This window comes from Culex quinquefasciatus, chromosome 2 (assembly GCF_015732765.1).
Source record: "Culex quinquefasciatus strain JHB chromosome 2, VPISU_Cqui_1.0_pri_paternal, whole genome shotgun sequence".
In the NCBI taxonomy this organism is placed as follows: Eukaryota; Metazoa; Arthropoda; class Insecta; order Diptera; family Culicidae; genus Culex; species Culex quinquefasciatus.
Window position 1 is genome coordinate 200069844 of NC_051862.1, and position 22179 is coordinate 200092022.

The 22179-nt window shown below is 34.9% G+C and overlaps 1 protein-coding gene and 2 non-coding genes across 4 annotated transcripts in view; 2 read left to right on the forward strand and 1 right to left on the reverse strand.

Annotated features, from left to right (window-relative positions):
• Nucleotides 1-22179, reverse strand: part of LOC6049441 (neuronal acetylcholine receptor subunit alpha-7) — a 232286-nt gene that overhangs the window by 172133 nt on the left and 37974 nt on the right. The gene's annotated exons all lie outside the window — the stretch shown is intronic.
• Nucleotides 13309-13380, forward strand: Trnac-gca. Its single transcript has one exon. It is a non-coding gene; the product is annotated as a tRNA-Cys (tRNA).
• Trnap-agg lies at nucleotides 16592-16663 on the forward strand. The gene has a single exon. It is a non-coding gene; the product is annotated as a tRNA-Pro (tRNA).

The window sequence follows — 22179 nt, forward strand, 5'->3', positions numbered from 1 at the left end:
TACAAATAAACATGAATCTTGAAATAAATTCAGGTAAATTTTTTATATTTTTGAAAAATTGTGGTATTTTTGACACTTATATCTTTGTGCATTTGTTTTATCCATAGCTCAATAAATTCAATAACAAAAAAGCCTTCCTTTTTAACTGATGAAACCGAGTTTTTGTTTTCAACGGACGAAACCAAGATGGCTTCATTGTTTAAGAAAAATTTATGTTTGGTTTTCTGTTTTTTTTTTTTTTATTTTCAATATTTTCATAATTTAAAAAAATAAAACTTGTTTTTTTCCTTCGCTTAGAAAATGCATCTCAATCGCTTCTAATCAAGTTCAGTTTGTGTTTATTTGTTGTCCAAATTTAAATCCATAACAGACTGTTTCGAACGCCTCCCTGAACTCCCACCAACTGAGCCACGTTCCGTCAGATTAGAACTCTGCCTGTGTCCCCTTAAAATGTGCACCCGGAGTCGAGTGTGTGCCAAGTCAACCCAGAGAGAGACAGAGAGAGCAAAAGAGTGACAAAAAGCACATGGCAGCTCACTCGCTGGCATACCACATGAGTATTATTACGACGGTTCAGAAATTTATGAATAAATAATGAATTTGCTAAATGTGGCAGAAGAAACAGCAGGGAGTCGTAAAAAAACGAGCTCGCCTGGCCCCTTCCCATCGGCGAACGGATTGGAGCTTTGGAGATTAAAGTCTCGCCATGGTCGGTTCTAATCCTGGCCTCACAGCAGAGCTAGAGAGATGTGTTGTCCTGCTCCAGTATTAATGTATGGCACGTACGTGGGAAAGAATCTCCGTTTGGATGTGCCAACTTGGGCCACCCCCACCACTGACCACACACTACTGGCACCAGGCAGGACACAGAAACTTGGAACTTGGCCCAAAGAAAGCCAACCGGAGGAGGAGGAGGGTGGTGGACCTGAGAATGCTCCCCCGGGAGCCACCAAGAGTGGCGAAATTAAATCCTAAGCTAAATGGCTTTCGCGAGCACCAGACCGAGAATAGATTAAAGTGAAATATATGGGGCTGGCCGTAAGGACTGCCAGGGGAGTTTGGTTAAATGAGGGTAAAATACTTGGAGGAGTCCAGAGAATTCAGCGTTTGAAGAATCAAAAAGTGCTTCGAGATGATCCTGGAAATCAAATTTCAGCCAAAATCTATTTTAGGAAAATTCACAGAAATTTCCATTCTTCTTTTCACCTGAAACTCGAAAAAACGTTTCCACCTCACTGCAAAGCAATGCAATTTATCTTCCAGCATTGCTGGACCAATGAAAATTCCGACTGGCAAAACAAATCCAGTGAGAACATTCCAACCCCGGAGAAAATGGCCCTTTGTGACGGAGCAAAAGAAAAGGCGATTATCACCTCCTCCCGCAAGATGGGTGGGCGCGCGTGAGCGGAAATTAAAGGACGGAAGTCCTCTGTAGAAGGACATCACCAGAGTATACACTGTGGCCTTGGCTGGAATGTTTGGTCCTTATAGTTCCAGGAAGGGACAGAAAGGAGGATAAGATTAATTAGCACTTTATTTGGGCAAGTTTTAGGCTCCTTGAAAATGGGAAATCGAAAGGTCACGCCATCAAGCAAGAGTGGCACAGTTTTTGTTTTGTTATGCTGGAGTCATGGTTCTTGATTTTGTGTTTAAATATAACTAATTTATATCAAGTATAAATACACATTTCACAAAACAAATAAACCTCGGACAACCCCTAGGGGAGCGTCAATAAAAAAAAGTTACTTTAAAGGTATTGGGGTCCTTTTCGACCGCAAACTTTAAAAAAATCGTCAAAAATCCAGTTTTCGACCGATTTTGGATCTTTTGATCACACTTAAAAGCTTAGGACGTCTCCTTTCCGAAACCAACCTGGAAACCCGGATTTGGTCACTGTGGCTACCGGGAATCGGCTACAATCGAAATAATACCTTTTCGAGACCCCAACTTTGACGACCTGTATCTCCGGCAATTTTCAACCAATCAGGATGCTTCGGATTGCATTCGACAGGTTTTTACCTGGGTTTTGACCACAAATATTAATATCTGGGCCAGGTGACCTATCGGTTCCGGAAATCGGGAACATCCGAAAAGTTCATGTTTTATTGTTTTTTACGTATATGTGATACCAATACTCTCATGATAGTTAAAATTGATCCATAAAAGTTACTAAAAATACAATACACGTTTGTCAAAACCACTCTGGAGTGTAAGTGGCCACTTCCGGCTAACCTGGAACCGGTTCCCGGGTACCTGAAGAACGGCCTACTTGACTTTTTTGGTGAAACCCATCATGTTGCACATCAAACTTCATGAAATTGAAAAATATATCCATGTTTGGTAATGCCGTTGGTCGCTGAGCCATCCTTGTCAATCTGGAACCGGTTACCGGTGGCCCCTTGAGGACACTTCCGAAATATGAGATAAACCCTTTAATCCGACATATCAAACTTCATGAAATTGTAAAATATGTCAATATACGGTCATGTCGTTGTTCGCTGTTCCATTCTGGCCAATCTGGAACCGATTACCCTTGGGGACACTTTCGGAATTTGAGAGAACCCCTATCGGTCAATTGTGAAAGGAGGAGGGGAAAAAATGTCTTTGAGCTTTAGTACCTGATTTAACTTTTAAAATTTCGGCCTAGTTTCAATTGTTATGAAAAATCAAAATATATCACAAAATTGATTTTTGATCTTAAATTAAGTTTGCTATCGAAAAGTGCTTTTGAAAATTTTTGATTGGATATATATTTTTAATAATGTCCAACCCCGTCCATCTTCGGAAAACATGTTTTCAAATAGCTGTGGGAATTCCCTGCAATTTTATTTCTTGCACGGGTTGGTTAGACCTTTGGCTGCTGAGATTGCATTGCAAAAAATAAATGAAAATATAAAATTTGTTTTTCTCAGTGCTACTCCATTCTGCTCTCAATTTTCCATCGATGATATTTTGGAAACTATGTGATCCAATTTTTATGATTTAATATCAAACTCGTATGAAATTTTCACATTTTTTTTTTCAAAGCAATATTTTTAGTTTTTCAAAATAACTAATAACTTTTCAATAAAACCAAATGAATCGATTCAAGCCCTTTTGAAATGTAAGTCGTGATTTAAAAATCTTAAAATATTTGTTTCGAAAAGTTAAAAAAATCTCTTGATTCGAACTTTTAAAAATAAAATAAAAATCCAAAATATCATCGATTGAAAATCGAGAGCTTAATGAGTAACACTTAAAAAATCTTATGTCAACAAAGTTCTAAAAGGCAAAATATAGAGAATTTTCTCAGCTTTTCAAAAATATTTTTTTCAAGACTGGGAAAACATGGGCACTATTTAAAAAAAATAACCACGACTATTTTCAAAAAAGTTACCTGAAAATGGCTTTTACTTGAAAACAGTGCACTTTACCAAAATTTCACTTTGGTACTTTTTGATTGCAAATTTTAACTTACATCGAAAAGTTGAAAAATTTTTGCGATGAAAAATTTCATTGCTTGGTCAAAGATTTTTTGCCCGTTCTATAAATTTTTGAAAGTTGGCATTTGATGTCTCCTGAAACATATCAGAAAGTAAAAAAAAATAAAATAGTTTTTTTTGCAAATATAGTTATAGTGACAAAAAGTTATATTAAAAATCACCAAATTTTGTATTAGAGCAGTTCTCTAGGATTTCGGTCATTCGATTTTTTTTTGTATTTTTTAATCCGACTGAAACTTTTTTGGTGCCTTCGGTATGCCCAAAGAAGCCATTTTGCATCATTAGTTTGTCCATATAATTTTCCATACAAATTCGGCAGCTGTCCATACAAAAATGATGTATGAAAATTCAAAAATCTGTATCTTTTGAAGGAATTTTTGATCGATTTGGTGTCTTCGGCAAAGTTGTAGGTATGGATACGGACTACACTGGAAAAAATAATACACGGTAAAAAAATTTGGTGATTTTTTATTTAACTTTTATCACTAAAACTTGATTTACAAAAACACTATTTTTAATTTTTTTATTTTTGATATGTTTTAGAAGGCATAAAATGCCAACTTTTCAGAAATTTCTAGGTTGTGCAAAAATCACTGACCGAGTTATGAATTTTTAATCAATACTGATTTTTCAAAAATCGAAATTTTGGTCGTAAAAATTTTCAACTTCATTTTCGATGTAAAATCAAATTTGCAATCAAAAGTACTTTACTGAAATTTTGATAAAGTGCACCGTTTTCAAGTTATAGCCATATTTAAGTGACTTTTTGAAAATAGTCGCAGTTTTCATTTTTAAATTAGTGCACATGTTTGCCCAGTTTTGAAAAAATATTTTGAAAAGCTGAGAAAATTCTCTATATTTTGCTTATTTGGACTTTGTTGATACGACCTTTAGTTGCTGAGATATTGCAATGCAAAGGTTTAAAAACAGGAAAATTGATGTTTTCTAAGTTTCACCCAAACAACCCACCATTTTCTATCGTCAATATCTCAGCAACTAATGGTCCGATTTTCAATGTTAATATATGAAACATTTGTGAAATTTTCCGATCTCTTCGAAAAAAATATTTTGGAATTTTCAAATCAAGACTAACATTTCACAAAGGCCAAACATTCAATATTACGCCCTTTTAAAATGTTTGTCTTGATTTGAAAATTCCAAAAATATTTTTTTCGAAAAGATCGGAAAATTTCACAATTGTTTCATATATTAACATTGAAAATCGGACCATTAGTTGCTGAGATATTGACGATAGAAAATGGTGGGTTGTTTGGGTGAAACTTAGAAAACATCAATTTTCCTGTTTTTAAACCTTTGCATTGCAATATCTCAGCAACTAAAGGTCGTATCAACATAGTCCGAATAAGCAAAATATAGAGAATTTTCTCAGCTTTTCAAAAATATTTTTTTTTTAAACTGGGCAAACATGTGCACTAATTTAAAAAAATGAAAAACTGCGACTATTTTCAAAAAAGTCACTTAAATATGGCTATAACTTGAAAACGGTGCACTTTATCAAAATTTTAGTAAAGTACTTTTTGATTGCAAATTTGATTTTACATCGAAAAATGAAGTTGAAAAATTTTACGACCAAAATTTCGATTTTTGAAAAATCAGTATTGATTAAAAATTCATAACTCGGTCAGTGATTTTTGCACAACCTGGAAATTTCTGAAAAGTTGGCATTTTATGTCTTCTAAAACATATCAAAAAAATTAAAAATAGTGTTTTTTTGTAAATCAAGTTTTAGTGATAAAAGTTAAATAAAAAATCACCAAATTTTTTTACCGTGTATTATTTTTCCAGTGTAGTCCGTATCCATACCTACAACTTTGCCGAAGACACCAAATCGATCAAAAATTCCTTCAAAAGATACAGATTTTTGAATTTTCATACATCATTTTTGTATGGACAGCTGCCGAATTTGTATGGAAAATTATATGGACAAACTAATGATGCAAAATGGCTTCTTTGGGCATACCGAAGGCACCAAAAAAGTTTCAGCCGGATTAAAAAATACAAAAATTAAAATTGAAGAAAAAAGACCGATTTCGTAGAGAATTGCTCATTACCAAAGCAAAGCAATCCACTTTAACGACCCCCAGGTCTTTTGTGGGCTCTGTTGCAAGTTTCTGCTCATTTCTAGGCGTCCGAAGGTTATGTGTGGTGAGTCACTCAAAACCTCTTTTAAGCAAATGGACCGACGTTTTACTTCCCCATCCGATAGAAGGCAAGTTTTTTTGTTTCACCGTGCACCATATTTTATCAGTGAAGACCTTATCCATACCTACACCTTTGCCGAAGACACCAAATCGATCAAAAATTTCCTTTCAAAGATACAGATTTTCGAATTTTCATAAATCATTTTGCCTTCCTCACTGAGGTAAGGCTATAATCCTGCTCAAAAATTGAACTTTTGAAAAACAGCTCGTAGACCTATATTCATGTATACCTATCGACTCAGAATCGAAAACTGAACAAATGTCTGTGTGTGTGTATGTGTGTGTATGTGTGTGTGTATGTGTGTGTATGTGTGTGTATGTATGTATGTGACCAAAATTCTCACTGAGTTTTCTCAGCACTGGCTGAACCGATTTTGATCGAACCAGTTGCATTTGACTTGGTTTAGGGTCCCATACATCGCTATTGAATTGTTTGAAGTTTCGATAACTAGTTCAAAAGTTATGCATTAAAATGTGTTTTTACAAATACCCGGATCTCAATTATATGCATGTAAACGATGTCCGGATCCCTCATCCGACCCATCGTTGATTAGGTAATTGAAAGGCCTTTCCAATGAGTCCAAGACATTGAAGATCTGGCAACCCTGTATAGAGTTATGACCACTTAAGTGATATTTATGTACTTTTTTGAAGCCGGATCTCACTTAAATGTATGTAAACTATGTCTGGATCCATCAACCGACCCATCGTTGGTTAGGTAATTGAAAGGCCTTTCCAATGAGTCCAAGACATTGAAGATCTGGCAACCCTGTCTCGAGTTATGACCACTTAAGTGATATTTATGTACTTTTTTGAAGCCGGATCTCACTTAAATGTATGTAAACTATGTCCGGATCCATCATCCGACCCATCATTGGTAAGGTAATTGAAAGGCCTTACCAATGAGTACAAAACATTGAAGATCTGGCAACCCTGTCTCGAGTTATGACCACTTAAGTGATATTTATGTACTTTTTTGAAGCTGGATCTCACTTAAATGTATGTAAACTATGTCCGGATCCATCATCCGACCCATCGTTGGTTAGGTAATTGAAAGGCCTTTCCAATGAGTCCAAAATATTGAAGATCTGGCAACCCTGTCTCGAGTTATGACCACATAAGTTATACATTGTGTTCTTTTTTTCTGGATCTAAAAAAATGATGAAATCACTCATATACCCATTTTTGGTAAAAAGTGAGGAAGGCATCAACCACATAGGTGGATTAAGTTAGTTTTTGTATGAACAGCTGCCAAATTTGTATGGAAAGTTATATGGACAAAATGATGAAATAAAACGGCTTCTTTGGGCATACAAAAAGCGCCAAAAAAATTTCAGCCGGATTAAAAAATACAAAAATTAAAAATAAAGAAAAAATACCGATTTCGTGGAGATTTGCTTTTACGCCTTTGAACATCCAAAATTCACCCAAATCCAAAAGATTTTCGAAAACATGAAAAAAAAACTTGTACCAGTCTAAAATAATGGCGGTGTTACAGTATTAAAAAAATGGTAAATTCATAGGCAAATTTGACTTAAATTGGGTCGCAGAACTCAAATTACATGTTAGAGCATGAGCTTGAGCATGGTTGACTGCCAATGAGCTGCTACTCCATTATTGACAGATCAGCTGAAGTTAAACAATGAATCAACAATGATCAGTGGGAGCCAACCATCCGTTCACTGTTTAACCTCTGAAGATCCCTACTTTATTAGTCAATACCGGCGCCCTCCCAAGAAGCCTGCAGTTCAACGAAAGGGAGGAATGTTGGTCCGATAGTTGAAGTTGCACAGAGTTTTTCGCTATATACTTGTTGATACCGCTTGAGACCGTTGAATCCACAGCATCTCCTTCAAGCATCACGTGATTAATTGATTTTTTTTTTTGGGTTAGTAGGATAAGGTATTGGCTTTTCGATGCCTCCCGAGCTACGACGCTATGGGAAGGTCTTTTTGGTTAACACACAAAATCATTCACACACTGTTATTTTGCTCCACTACTAACTCGACGATCCAAATTGTCAGTGCGTCATTATATAGAAAAGGCTTTTTCACCCGACGCCGTGCCTTCCGATCAACGATGATATAGGAAGGGCTTTGAAAATCACAAAACATCACTTTTCACTCCGAATATTTTTTTACGACCACGCGCTCCCTTTGCCAATTATGCACTCAGAACTCAAATTAGATCGTTGCTGAACATTTCCAATGAGAAATTTAAGAATGGATATTTGAATAAAGTAAATTTCATAGGAGGTGTTACGCGTTTGAACATTAATTTCAGATTTCAATTGCCAACTGAATTGGCAATCCATGCATAAAATATGTGCGTAATATTTTAAACAATTCCACAAATAAGAACACTATTTCTTCATCATGAAGCTCAATTCCACCCTCACATCCTCCTTCATCCGACCCACAACCATCATCCTAACCGTCCGCCCAGAATCCATAATCCCCGGGTTATGTTTGCTCTACATTTCTATTCTTTGCTCGTTCGCTCGAAAATTTAATCAACACGTTAGGACGCGACGACGACTTGAACGAACGAACGAACGAGTGCGCGCTCAACTAGCGATAAGACAATGAAAAGTTTCCTTTTTCCCACGCCCTCTGCCGAAGAGGGGTTCTTACCGACAGCAGTCACCACAATCCGACCTCGTGCCTCCTCCCCCACAAGCTCACAAGAGTACACACTTATCCCAAGTCAAGTTGGGTGAAATTAGGTTAAGTTTTCACCTTTTGTCGCTCTCACGGGAGGGGTTTCCACCGTCAGCGCCGACCAGTGTTGCCAGCGACGAAACGGGTTCGCCATTTTTCTTTTTTACCGGTTTTTTTGTTTTTGTTGTGCCAGGAAAAGCTCTCTCTCTTTGAACCAGATCATCTTCTTCAACGTGGCGTATAGGGGCAAGGTTTTCCATCATCGTGTCGCAACTGTGTTGATGGAGTATAGTGCTGGGTTGGGCTGGGACGGGTCTTCCCGGAAGGTCGTCCACATCAACAATGTGTCACTGGGGGCACCGGCGTGATGTCACACTGCTCCTTCGGACAAGGGTGGCTCTTCTACAAGTTGAGCTAAATTTGTACCTCTATTTGTGTTGAATGTGTGTGTGTGGAAATTCCGGACCTCAGGTGTGAACGCTTGTTCTAGAATATTGATTTTCCAAACGGAAAAGTTTATGTTCTGAAGAACAGCTCAACTCAGGCGAGGTCAATATCTGGACTTGTCACCAAACTTCTTCTCGCTATTACTTGCTCAGCATGATGAATTTCAACATTACTCCCTATCTTATTTGGAGTTTTTTTAAATTAATTGTGAAGATCATCGCAAATAGACTTACTCACAATCATCCCTAAAACCAGTTACTCCTCATCAAGGCTCTCGAAGCCAATTCCGTCCATCATGCTGGTCTTGTGCCCTAGTTTGCTGGAGTCATTCGGAGTAGCAGCCTTCAGTTCCAAGGTTTTCGTGTCAGCATGCCATCTTGAGCTTGGCAAAGGACTCCTCAGCACGTTGTTGCATTGCTGACTTACTCTCGCCATCTCTCAACGCCAAGCGTCATGCGATATTCGTTGCTCAACAGCATCAGTTTTCTTGTCTTAGAGTCCAGTGAACCGATAAAAATCAGATGTTAAAGATACTACTTAAGTTCGGAATATTTTTTCAATATTTTTGAAAATTGATTTTTTTTCCTCAAATTGTGTTTTATTGAATGACAACAGGCATTTTTTCAACATTATTTACTGTGATACCGAATATAAAACAAATCCACCCCCACAAAGCGAACCTGAAACTTGTCTAATCTCTCAGCGCGTGGCACGGTCTTGGAAGACAGGCCAGGTCTCCCAAGGCAGCCCAGTAGGGATGAGGATAACTAATGAGAAGCTCCGCAGCTCAGACACAAAAAAATACTGGGACATCGTCGTTCATCGTTGCTCTGGGGACGACCAAGATGGGAGTGAGATAATTTCTTTGTTTTTTTCCCCCTAGCAATCCGGGCCAACTGCAGGCAGCGTTCGTCGAAGTCCCGTCTAGAAGGTTCCACTCGACCGTGGAATTGGAATAAAGTCGGCTACTTAAAACAGAGAGTAGACGCGCGATTCTGGGTCATTTTATTAGCGTTGATTAATCGACTATCCGTCGCATTTTTTGATCAGGATGAAACTCTATCCGTTGATTCCTTTTGTCCAAATAAGTCATTATGCACAATTGGTTTCTAAATACAAGTCTTCATACAAACATGGGAGCTGCCCATACAAAAAGTGACATGAAAACGTTCGAAAACCTGTATCTTGAAAATGTATCTTAGGTAAGGTTTTAGGTTATAAATATGAATTTCAAAAAACAAAATTAGCATGCGCAAAACAGTTCCAATTTTTATTTAACTTTCTATCACAAAAACTTGATTTTGACAAATTTTCGATACATTTTAAAAGACCAAAAGCGTCAAGTGTAGTTCATTATGGACGTTTTTTATTTCAGCCTTCAGCTTTATTTGAATTTGCAACCAAATGCATTCCTGTGCAATTATGATTTAGGTTAATACTTTCGTATTTTTTTTATCAAATTGAAACAAGTTTATCCTTGCCCATCTTTGAAATAATTATTTTCAAATTCTCTTTTATTTTTTTGACATTGTAACTAAGAACTTTGGTACTTGTGAAATTGTATTTGAAAAAATTTAAATTAAAAAGATAATATTTTTAGGTGCTACCTCTACCTCATCTTTCAAACGACGTTACCTTGAAAAGTAGTGATCACATTTTCAATGTCAATAAATACCTTTGTGAAATTGTCTCATTCATTTGAAAACAATATTTCCAAAAGGAAGCAAAAATTATTAGTTCACCATATTTTTCGAAATCCTGAAAACTAAATGAAAATATCACAAAAGAATTTTTCGAAAAAAACGAGAGTTTTTTCTAAACTTTAAAAAAATACTACTTCTTCCATCAGCTAGCTGGCTAAATTAAATCTGTTTGTCATGCTCTTTAGCTCAAAAGTTGACACTCTTAATCAACTGAAACAAAAAAAATGGAGGAGGTAAAGTTTGTCAAAACAAAATCAAGTTTATGTGATATTAATGTTAGGTGAACAAATAAAGAATAAAACACTTAATTTCAAAAACCAAGCCTTATGAAAGAATCACAAAGTGCTTTATGACACTCTTTTAGTGTTTTTTTTTTTTCAAAAAATTGATAATTTAATGTAATTTTAAAATTTAAACGTTTAAATTTTAACCTAAGTTGTTAACCAACGATTGGTCGCGTTTTTTCTATGCAAAATTGAATTTACGGATATTTCTTTTTGCCCGCCTAGTTTTCAAAAAAATGAAGGTGGTTGAACATAAACTTGATATAAAATTTGCATGGCCTGCAACGGAAAAAAGTATTCTTAATTTTTTTAAATTTCTAAGGAAAAAGTGTCACACATGTTTTATGCATTACAGAGAAATCTCTTTTTACGCGGTGGCGTTACGCTTTTTGTTTCGTAGATTTCTCCTAAACCATGGAATATTTTTGCAAGCTTCAAAATGCGTTTTGTAGATCTGAGCAAAACCGACAAATTGCTTTTAAAACATTGCAAAAATGTTGCGTCGTTCCAGAAAAACGTAATGCACCGCGTTAAAATAGGTTTCACTGTATTACAGTTATGCTGTTTCCGAAAATTGGAAAAAATATTAATAAATTTATGATTTTTTCCGTAAAGTTAAAACCTTTTTCCTAAAATATTCTCAAAAGTTTGGTCTCACAATTCTGAATTTGGAAAATGTCAAAAATAAACTTTTTGGTTCAAATAAAAAAAAAAAACAAAAAAAAGCTTATAAATGGTATACGAATTTTCAGAAAAAAAATATTTTTCAACTGGTTCAATCATGCAGAAAATACTTATAAACGCGAGAAAGTGAATTTTTGAGTCAAATGGGCTGGTACAAATTATATTTAAAGTTTTTGTCCCTCAGTTATAGTCGAGTAAATTTCTTATTTCAAGCCAAATTATCATTCAAAATCGGCATATTTTTTCCGATCTATAGACCCGAAATTCAAAAAATGTATGAAATTAAAACGGTTTTATTTGACTGAAAAAAACACGAATCTGTTTTGAATAGTTTACCATCGATTTAACAAGTTTAAAAAAAAAATCTTCTGCCCCTTATTTTTATAGAAAAATGATGAAAGAGACGGGGAGACTAAAACTAAACTTAAATTTGTAATGGCTTTAGTGAAAGGAGGACGACATAAACTTTAAAAAAGATTTTTAGCAGCTCAATTATCAAATAAAAAAATAGTTTATTTTATTTAAGATCGAACGTAAACTCCTTTTTATGAAATAATGTGGCTTACAAAAATGATACTGGTAAAATGTATTGCAAAAAGTAAAAAAAAGTTTTACGGCCTTTCCCATTTTTAATGTAAATTTCATGCTATGTGCATTTGTGATGTATATGATGCTTTGAAAAGTATTGTTTGAGGTCAACTGTGCACATGACCTTGTTCATAACATGGTCATGACCTTGTTAATGTTCAAAATCTCGCATATTTTGGAACAAAATAGACATGCGTTCCTCTGACTTAACGCAATTTGTTGCAACATTAAAGCCAACGATGTAATTTTATAATTAAATGTGAAAAATAAGCAATAACCATATCAAAAACTAAATAAAAATATTGAAAATAGGCAAAAGATACTTTTTAGAACCAGAGACATATCAGTCAATTCGAGTTAAGGATTCAGTATTATTTTCATCCGAGTCGTCAATTTTTTCATAAAAAAAAATATTTACAATTCTGGAGGTCCAATAAACCAAATTTCCAGTTTTTACTTTTTGGATGTTTTTAAACCCGCCTTGAGTCAGGTGTATTGAAAAACATCCAAAAAGCAAAAACTGAAGATTTGGTTTATTGGTCCTTTTCAAAAAAAAACTCCAGAATTTTTTTTAAAGAAATTTGCATACTCACTTCCAGCGATGGAATAATCATCATCAAAAGAAAATATTTGGACGATCTACAAGAGAAAAAATCCGAAGGGAGCTTGGCTCTTCTCTCTCACGCACGAAAGATCGGTAAAAAGAATCCAAAAAAATCATCATCTTGATTATTCGGGAACATCTTTTTCACTACTACACTTGCAAGTGTAACGTCACACGTCAAAATATGACCTGTCACATTTTGTAGATGGGCAATGTGTGTAAACAAAGTGAAATAAATATTATTAAGTTGTGCTGACAAGGAAATTCAAAAAAATCATCAGCAGATTGATTTTCTTGGAAAATTTCGGGAGCGATTTTCTTTTGCGTGATTTGCCTCCTCTCTCTTTCGCGGGTGAAGAAAGTTCGCAAGCGAAATTGATTTTTTTGCGATTATTCCATCCCTGCTCACTTCCTACTGAGCTATTTATTATTCTATTAGGGTCAAAACACCTTTTAGAAGCTATAACTGAACGTCAAAGTGCTGAACTGAACTAATTTAAACCTCTTTTACAAGCTTGTGCCTAATTGTTATGAAATGAAACCATGAATCTCTTGATAAGAATGACTTTCGTTGATCTTGTAAACTCTTGAAACAAATTAACCAAAAATTATGACCTACACCCATTTCCGACAAGGGGGTATAGCTCAGTGGTAGAGCATTCGACTGCAGATCGAGAGGTCCCCGGTTCAAACCCGGGTGCCCCCTCTCACCGCAATCCTTTTTTTTACTCGCACGTGAGGTTGTAAATAAAGGCAATTCCAAGAAAAAGAAAAAAATCAGCTCCCACTTCCCGACAGTTTTCACTTCATTTCGGGTTCGCATTTACAGTGCAAATAACGAGCACGTTCCAACTGAAGCGCACACACACACAATCTCACGCTAAGCAAACATTAACGAAAACGCGGCAATAACCGTAACAAGCGTGCCAATGTGTGGCTGTGTGTGTGCTCGTGAGTTTTTTTTTTTTTGCTTCTTTTTCACAACTGAAAACCCCTCCCACGCACATTAAAACGCGGAGTAGGTAACAAAAGAAACTTCGACATTGTTCTCGGGCTCGGGCACGGCCATGCATACTTCACTCGGTAAAAGAGTTCTCATGTACTCGGGGCAATTCCAGCGAATCCCCAAATCCAGGTTAAGACGCTCGCACGTGCCCACGGACCCTCACACGTGTGTGCGAACACACACACACACACACGTGATGGAATTTCGTGAAATTCCCGTAATATACAGTAGAACCAAAATAGGTACATTCGCCCTAGCCTTTGTTCACCAAAAGCAAATACTTGCACACTAGCCTGTCCCATTTTGAGGTCATGTCGAGGAATTTCAGGTGCTCACTTCTTAAATGATAGATTATGATGTTAGGAACAATGTTTTCTTAGACAAGAAAAAATAATAAAATACTTTCTCGCACCCCCTAGTCAATTTACTAAAAAAAGTCACTTTTTTGAACAAATTTTCTAAAATCGCTTGGAATCAATACAAAAACTGCTTCGATCAGGTGTGTATTATCTTCAAACGATAGGTTTTTGTCCATAGATTAAGATGCACTATCAATATTGGACCAAAATTTAAGTTTTTGGACTCTCCCAGGCGGATTTGTGTCGAAAAAATCGCATTTTTTCGAAACTTTTTTCAGAAATGTTCATTTAATTTAGGGTAGCCTATTTTTCCCAGTAAAACCAATACATGCAGCTTGTAGGAAATTTCATGGCGAACATTTTTCCCTCTGAGAAAATCCAATTTCGACACTCCAGAGCCGAGATATTTGAGTTTTAGTGAGGAAAAAGTGGCAATTTTCAAAATTTCTCAAAATTCAGAAGCAAGGCCTACTAATTACACGATGTAGCAAACATATGTCTCAAAGGTCAGGGTATGCTTTTTATAGTAATTTTGGCCGCTGAATCCGAATCTGAAATCAAATTTCGTGTAAACAGTGATGTTTTGGAGTTACACCCTTTGGAATGTTATTTGCGTGTTTAAGAGGCAGTTTTTGTAAATATTGCTCGGTTTGTTCTAGAGGTCGTATCGAGGTGCTCCGATTTGGATGAAACTTTCAGCGTTTGTTTGTCTATACATGAGATGAACTCATGCCAAATATGAGCCTCTACGACAAAGGGAAGTGGGGTAAAAACGGGCATTGAAGTTTGAATTTTCCGAGGATTTCGAATATGACATAAGTTAGACTAAAAACAGCCGCTATGGGACAATAACTAACGTTGTAAAATGTATGTTCTAGAAAAATCGAAAAACTATGAGGAAAACTGCGATTGGCCAAAAAGTTATTACCGTAGGCTTATAGTCCATGAAATTCCCTAACTTTTGAACTAAAAGAGTATGGGTGTTGCTGGCTGTTGCAAAAGATATTGAGGTTTAAAAACCATTTCTAACAGTAATTAGCAAAAGCTATGAGAAAATGTTAAACCAATCCTGGATGTCTATGGCTCATTCATTTTGAAGTGCTTCAAAAGACCTTTCGAATGCATCAAAGAGAGTTGGAATTGATGAAGTTTTACTAAAATGCGAGCAATTTTAAGATTTTTATGTTTTTGGACCTCGAACTTCAATGCCCGTTTTACCCCACTTCCCTTTGTCGTAGAGGCTCATATTTGGCATGAGTTCATCTCATGTATAGACAAACAAACGCTGAAAGTTTCATCCAAATCGGAGCACCTCGATACGACCTCTAGAACAAACCGAGCAATATTTACAAAACTGCCTCTTAAACACGCAAATAACATTCCGAAAGGGTGTAGCTCCAAAACATCACTGTTTACACGAAATTTGATTTCAGATTCGGATTCAGCGGCCAAAATTACTATAAAAAAGCATACCCTGACCTTTGAGACATATGCTTGCTACATCGTGTAATTAGTAGGCCTTGCTTCTGAATTTTGAGAAATTTTGAAAATTGCCTCTTTTTTCCTTACTAAAACACAAATATCTCGGCTCTGGAGTGTCGAAATTGGATTTTCTCAGAGGGAAAAATGTTCGCCATGAAATTTCCTACAAGCTGCATGCATTGGTTTCACTGGGAAAAATAGGCTACCCTAAATTAAATGAACATTTCTGAAAAAAGTTTTGAAAAATGCGATTTTTCGACACAAATCCGCCTGGGAGAGTCCAAAACTTAAATTTTGGTCCAATATTGATAGTGCATCTTAATCTATGGACAAAAACCTATCGTTTGAAGATAATACACACCTGATCGAAGCAGTTTTTGTATTGATTCCAAGCGATTTTAGAAAATTAGTTCAAAAAAGAGACTTTTTTTAGTAAATCGACTAGGGGGTGCGAGAAAGTATTTTATTATTTTTTCTTGTCTAAGAAAACATTGTTCCTAACATCATAATCTATCATTTAAGAAGTGAGCACCTGAAATTCCTCGACATGACCTCAAAATGGGACAGGCTATTGCACACACTTCCAAAACACTCGTCGCGATTCCGTTGCTGAATGCCCCCTGGAACTCCGGGGCTGATCCCGGGGTTTTTGTGGTTGTTTTTCTTTCTCTTTGTTGTTGTTGTTGTTTAGATTGGAAAGAGATGAGTGTTTAGATCGAAATTCGTGGTTTCGTTCTGCGAGCAACTTTACCGAAACATGAAAGAACAACAACAGCCAGTGTGCTTCACCGTAGAGAGGGCTTCTATTTGCCGTGGGTGACGGATTTTGGGGACAAAATTTATTATTCAAGTGCAGCAATAACTCACAATGATTGGAGTAAGGCTTTCAACTCTTTGAACGAACTCAAACAACCGTTATCTTGGTGATTTTCTTTTCTTTGAATTTGTAATCAACGAATGTTAAAAATTGAAAGTGATTTATTATACATACTAACAATTCCCAGGCTATCGGAAATCTTTTTTCTGTTCACACATCAACCAACCGTATTGTTAAAGCCCTCTCCCAACAGGGCTCGTTGGTCTAGGGGTATGATTTTCGCTTAGGGTGCGAGAGGTCCCGGGTTCAAATCCCGGACGAGCCCGCCTGATCTTTTTTGGAAGTATAATAAGTCAACAATTATTGCTTGTGAAATGTTTGTGTTTCGTAAAGTGATAATAGAGGAGGAAAGCAACTCGCGACAAAATTTTGAGGCTAGGAATTTTGACAGGTATGATTTTCATAAAGTATTCGCCTCCTTTTCTCACCCACAGAAAACCTGGGAACGAGGTAGCTGTCAAACTAGGCCAAAATGTTAAAGTCACTCACAAAATGAACTTTGAGTGATTTGAGTTCATTTCTGACGTCACGATTTTCTCCTCTATTGTTTAGTACATTTTTTAGATTGAAATCTTTGAAATAACATGGGAAACTAAAAAGAAAAAAAAACTCTGCCAAAGTGTAAACACACTCAGCAGATGCCCGATCCTTATTCGAATTCCGCGGAAATTTGCTCTAAGGGTTTTTGGGAGGACCACTAGCGTGCACAGGGTGGGGCAACATGGGGCAACTGCCGCACCATCCTCAGAAGTTTGTTCTAAATTTGGTCAGGGGGTGTCCATAAACGACGTAATATTCGAAACCTCCATATTATTGCCCCACCTTCTTCAAGGAGCTGGGCACGCTACTGGGCAGGACCACCTAGATCAAATTTTCAAAATGTTATTTTTGCGTAGGAAACCCATGACTCATAGGTTGTTTTGAAAATGTTCACTAGATTTGATCAAACTGTGCTTCTGTCATAGGTTTTTGGTTTTAGGTTTTTGGGCCGTTGCAAATATTTTTTTAAGTTTATGTCCCTCGACTCTGGTCGGTGTTGAAGGGGGCAATACATAAAAATTTAAACAACAAGCCATGGTCTCAACATTTGAATGAAAAAGTGTTTTGAAGTGCATTTTACACCTGCCCAGTTGTTCTGTCATCATAAGTTTTCAAAATACCCAAGAATTGAAAAGATTTTTTTTTTTCGCCGAAATGAAACTTTTTGCAGTGCTGTACATTGGAATTTCACAAAAATTGAAAATATATGATCGATCCCAGACATACTAAATATGATTTTAAACACAGTAAAATGCATTTCTAATTGTTTTTAGTTGGTGAGACTTCTGTTTCCTTTCAAATTTTAAAGATTTTTGAAAAAAAAACTCCACAATCTAAAATTAAATTAATTTAAATCAATCTTTTAAATTCTTGAAAATTTAAATTTAAAGTTTTTCATTATATTTAAAGGCCGTTGCAAATATGAGTAGTGCGGTGCCTGTGTGGACGCGCAGTCCTGTTTTTTCGTGTTATTATCCGTCTCTTTTGTGTCGCTGTTCGAGTGCATGGGGTGATTGGTCATTATAATTAAATAATGGCATCAGTAGTGCGGTGCCTGTGTGGACGCGCAGTCCTGTTTTTTTTTTTTTTCGTGTTGTTTTCCATCTCTTTTGTGTCGCTATTTGTGTACATGGGGTGATTGGATTTCTTCTGATTCGTGTTGTTTTCATCTCTTTTGTGTCGCTGTTTGTGTGCATGGGGTGATTGGTCTTCTTCTTCTTCTTTTTTCCTTATTTTTAGTTCGCGCGTTCGTTGGCCAATGAGTTTATTTTTGTTCTCTTTACATAGTTTTCGATAGAAACGATCCGAATTCTTTTTTTTTCGAGACAAGCAAGTCGTATTGCTGGATTAAGTCCTTTCTATATCATCGATGATCGGAAGGCACGCCGACGAATATGTTTTAAGGCTTATGATATAAAATCATTTTAATAAATAAAGCCCTTCTTACATCACCGTTGATCGGAAGGCACGCCGACGAAGAATTTCTGGAGGATCGCGGTCGAATTAATACTATATTTAAAATTCTAGATAGCTATCTTTCGGATTCGATTGTGAGTAGCGGGACTTCGCGGTTACTATGCAACGTATTTTTTGGAGTCTTTTTATATTTTAAATTTATAAGTCCTTCTTTTACCATCGTTGATAGGAAGGCACGCCGCCGGTTAAGTTCGTTTAAGTTATTGTTTTTATTTCATTACAATCGGTTACGTGGTGTCCTGTTTTCTTTTCGTTTATATTCGTTGATCGTAATAATTTATTCCAACTGGCAGCTTTAGTATTAACTCATCTACTATTTTTGACATTTGCTCGCGTTATCTTAATTGTACCAACAGTAAAAATATACTGATAAGTCCAACCCATAGCACTACCGCTCGGTTGGCACGCGTTCGATTAGAACAAATTTTTTAAATAATCAATTATTTATCTTTCCGCAGCCGGCTGCCTAAGATTTAAAATTTCAACCGATAAACAAAATGCTCATGGTCACATCACTGCCACTCGTGAATCCTGACCTCATACCCATCTACTAACCCCCTCAAAACTCATGTGATACTTTGTCGGAGAAGCAGTCGATTGGGCGGTCTCTATCACTCAAGTATCGGACTAACATTCCCATCCACTTCCCCGTGACCCTACCACTGGTCGTGGCCGGCGCCGGTATTGATCAGCATGATAGGGGCCTTTGAGAAGTTGCGAAGCGAGGAAAGATAGCACCCACTTATCTTCCACGGCTCGTGGATGTAACTTCTGGAGGTCCTGGTCAATAACGGAGTAGCAACTGCGGGTGGGCACCTATGCTTATGCTTATGCTTATGCTTATATTTAAAGGCCGTTGCAAATATTTTTTGAAATTTATGTGCCTCCACTCTGACCAAATTTTAAAAAAAGTATAAAAAATGAAATAACGAGTAAATCAATCTTTTCAATGCTTGAAAATTTAAATTTAAAGTTTTTCATTATATTTAAAGGCCGTTGCAAATATTTTTTGAAATTTATGTCCCTCCACTCTGACCAAATTTTAAAAAAAAGTATAAAAAATGAAATAACGAGCCAAAGTTTCAACATTTTAATGAAAAAAAATGTTTTAAAATGCATTAAACACCTATCCAGTTGTTTTGCCATCATTATCTAAGTAATGACAAAAATAAACTTTGAAAAATATTTGCAACGGCCCTACTACTTCAAATAATTCTTAATACCTCAATTATTGATTTTTTTTTGTTATAGAATTAAAACGTATCATGATTTTGAAATTTTGGAAATTTTCTTATTTTAAAAATTTCCAGAATTAAATTCACTGATTTCAATTTTCATATTTTTGGGAAAAAAACAATTTCAATATTTATACACATATTTCTATTTTTTATTTATGAGTTTCAAAAATGATGAAATTCAAAATTTTAAAATTTTAACATATTTAAACCTTAGAAAAATTGAACTATTAATGTAGAAGTATCAGATTCTTTTCGTTTTCATTTCTGAACTTCCAAATTTGACAAATTTATTTTTAATTTTGTTCATAAATTTTATGATTCAAAAATGGTAAAATCGAAAAATTCATAAATTGTTAAACATTTTAAATGGTTGAAAGCTTTTTTTATATAAGCAATTTTGATTTAAGAAGTTTTTGGTTAACAATTTGTTTCAAATTTGACAATCTTGATTTAAGAATTTCTTCATTTGAATTTTGTTAAAGCTATTTATTTATATTTTCATTTTAAAGTTATGTAATTCATAAATTTTTAAATTTCTTCTTTTATATTGTAGAATTTTAAATTTTTGAGTTCTTGAGAATTTAAGTTGTTAATTTTTTACATTTTTTTAATTTTTCATATATTTCTCCAACCCCGAATTTTTTATATTTTTTATTCCAGAATTTTATTATTATTGCATTTTGAGTTTTTTTATTAATTTAATATTTCAAATTTTAATTTTTAAATTTTAGGGGAAAACAATTTATATCTTTGAAAACAAATTTATATTTTTCAATTATTTTTTTTATATTTTAAGACAAACCTATTTCACTTTTTAGATACATATTTATAGTTTTGAATTTATAAAGTTCAAAAATGAACAAATTCTATAATTTTGCAATTTCGCATTTTTAATGTTGAACCATTGGAATTTATGAAAGTTTTAATGTAGAAGTAGGTATTAGATTCTTAATTTTTTTTATTTCTGAAATTTCGCAAATATATTTTTTTTTGTTCATAAATTTCATAATTCAAAAATGATTTCGTTCTTTCTTGAAATGTTAAAATCCAAAATACTTTGATCTTAAAAAAAATCGTTTTTTTTTATAATAGTAATTTTGATTTAATAAGTTTCTGATTATAAAATTTTTCATAAGTTTGACAATCTTGATATTTGAATTTTTAAATTTGATTTTCATTTTTTTCATATTTTCATTTTAACGTTATTTAATTTCTAAATTTTTTTATTTCTTTTTTTTTATTCTAGAATTTTTTAAATTCATTAAAAGTTAAAATTTTCAATTGTTGATTGCTTATAAATTTTATGACTTTTTCAAATATTTCTCAAGCCTCGAATCTTATTTTTTAATTTTTTATTCCATAGTTTTAATGTTTTAGTATTTTGAATTTTTATAGAAAAACAATTTAAATCTATAAATACATTTTTAAAAAATTTGGATCTAAAATGTTCAAAAATGATGAAATGATATTTTTTAGACTTTTGGAATTTGGAACTTGAAAATTTTACGTCTTTTTTTGTTCAGAAATTTAATAATTCAAAAAAAATTTTTTTTGTCTAGAACTTTCGATTAAAAAGCAGAAAAAAGAAAAAGGTTTTGTTTTACTTGATTTCTAAAAACATTGTATTATGTGACACATCTGGGATGAGTAACTATTGAATAGAGAGGGATAGAAGCACTTGGACTTCTTTTTTACAAGAACGAGTTGGGTTGAATGTTGCAAATTAATGATGAAACTTTTTCCTAAGAATTAAAAAATACAAAGAATTAAAAAATATAATATTATAGAACATCTCGAGTTTTTCCAGATAAGCATATAGTATATTCGAGGTGGCCACCCTGCATTTCACCTAACCTGTAGTACACCCGTTAATCTCAAAATTGATATGTTCAGTTTATTTTAACCGAGTTTTGTTGCATGAACTAGGAGCGACAATTTGGAATTTTTCCTGTGATATCGCAAACTAAAATTTTCGTTCTTTGCATTTTACATTAAAAACCAAAGCATTAATAATTTAAAAACTAACTTAATCCACCTATGTGGTTGATGCCTTCCTCACTTTTTACCAACAATGGGTAATATGAGTGGTTTGGACACATATTTCAGCTATTTTTTTAGGTCCACAAAAATAAGTACACAGATATAACTTAAGTTGTCATAACTTGAGACAGGGTTGCCAGATTTTCAATTATGTGGAATCGTTGGAAAGGTCTCTTGATTACCTAACCAACGATGGGTCGGATGATGGATCCGGACATCGTTTACATACATTTAAGTGAGATCCGGCTTCAAAAAAGTACATAAATATCACTTAAGTGGTCATAACTCGAGACAGGGTTGCCAGATCTTCGATGTTGAGGACTCGTTGGAAAGGTCTCTTGATTACCTAACCAACGATAGGTCGGATAATGGTTCCGGACATCGTTTACATACATTTAAGTGAGATCCGGCTTCAAAAAAGTACATAAATATCACTTAAGTGGTCATAACTCGAGACAGGGTTGCCAGATCTTCGATGTTGAGGACT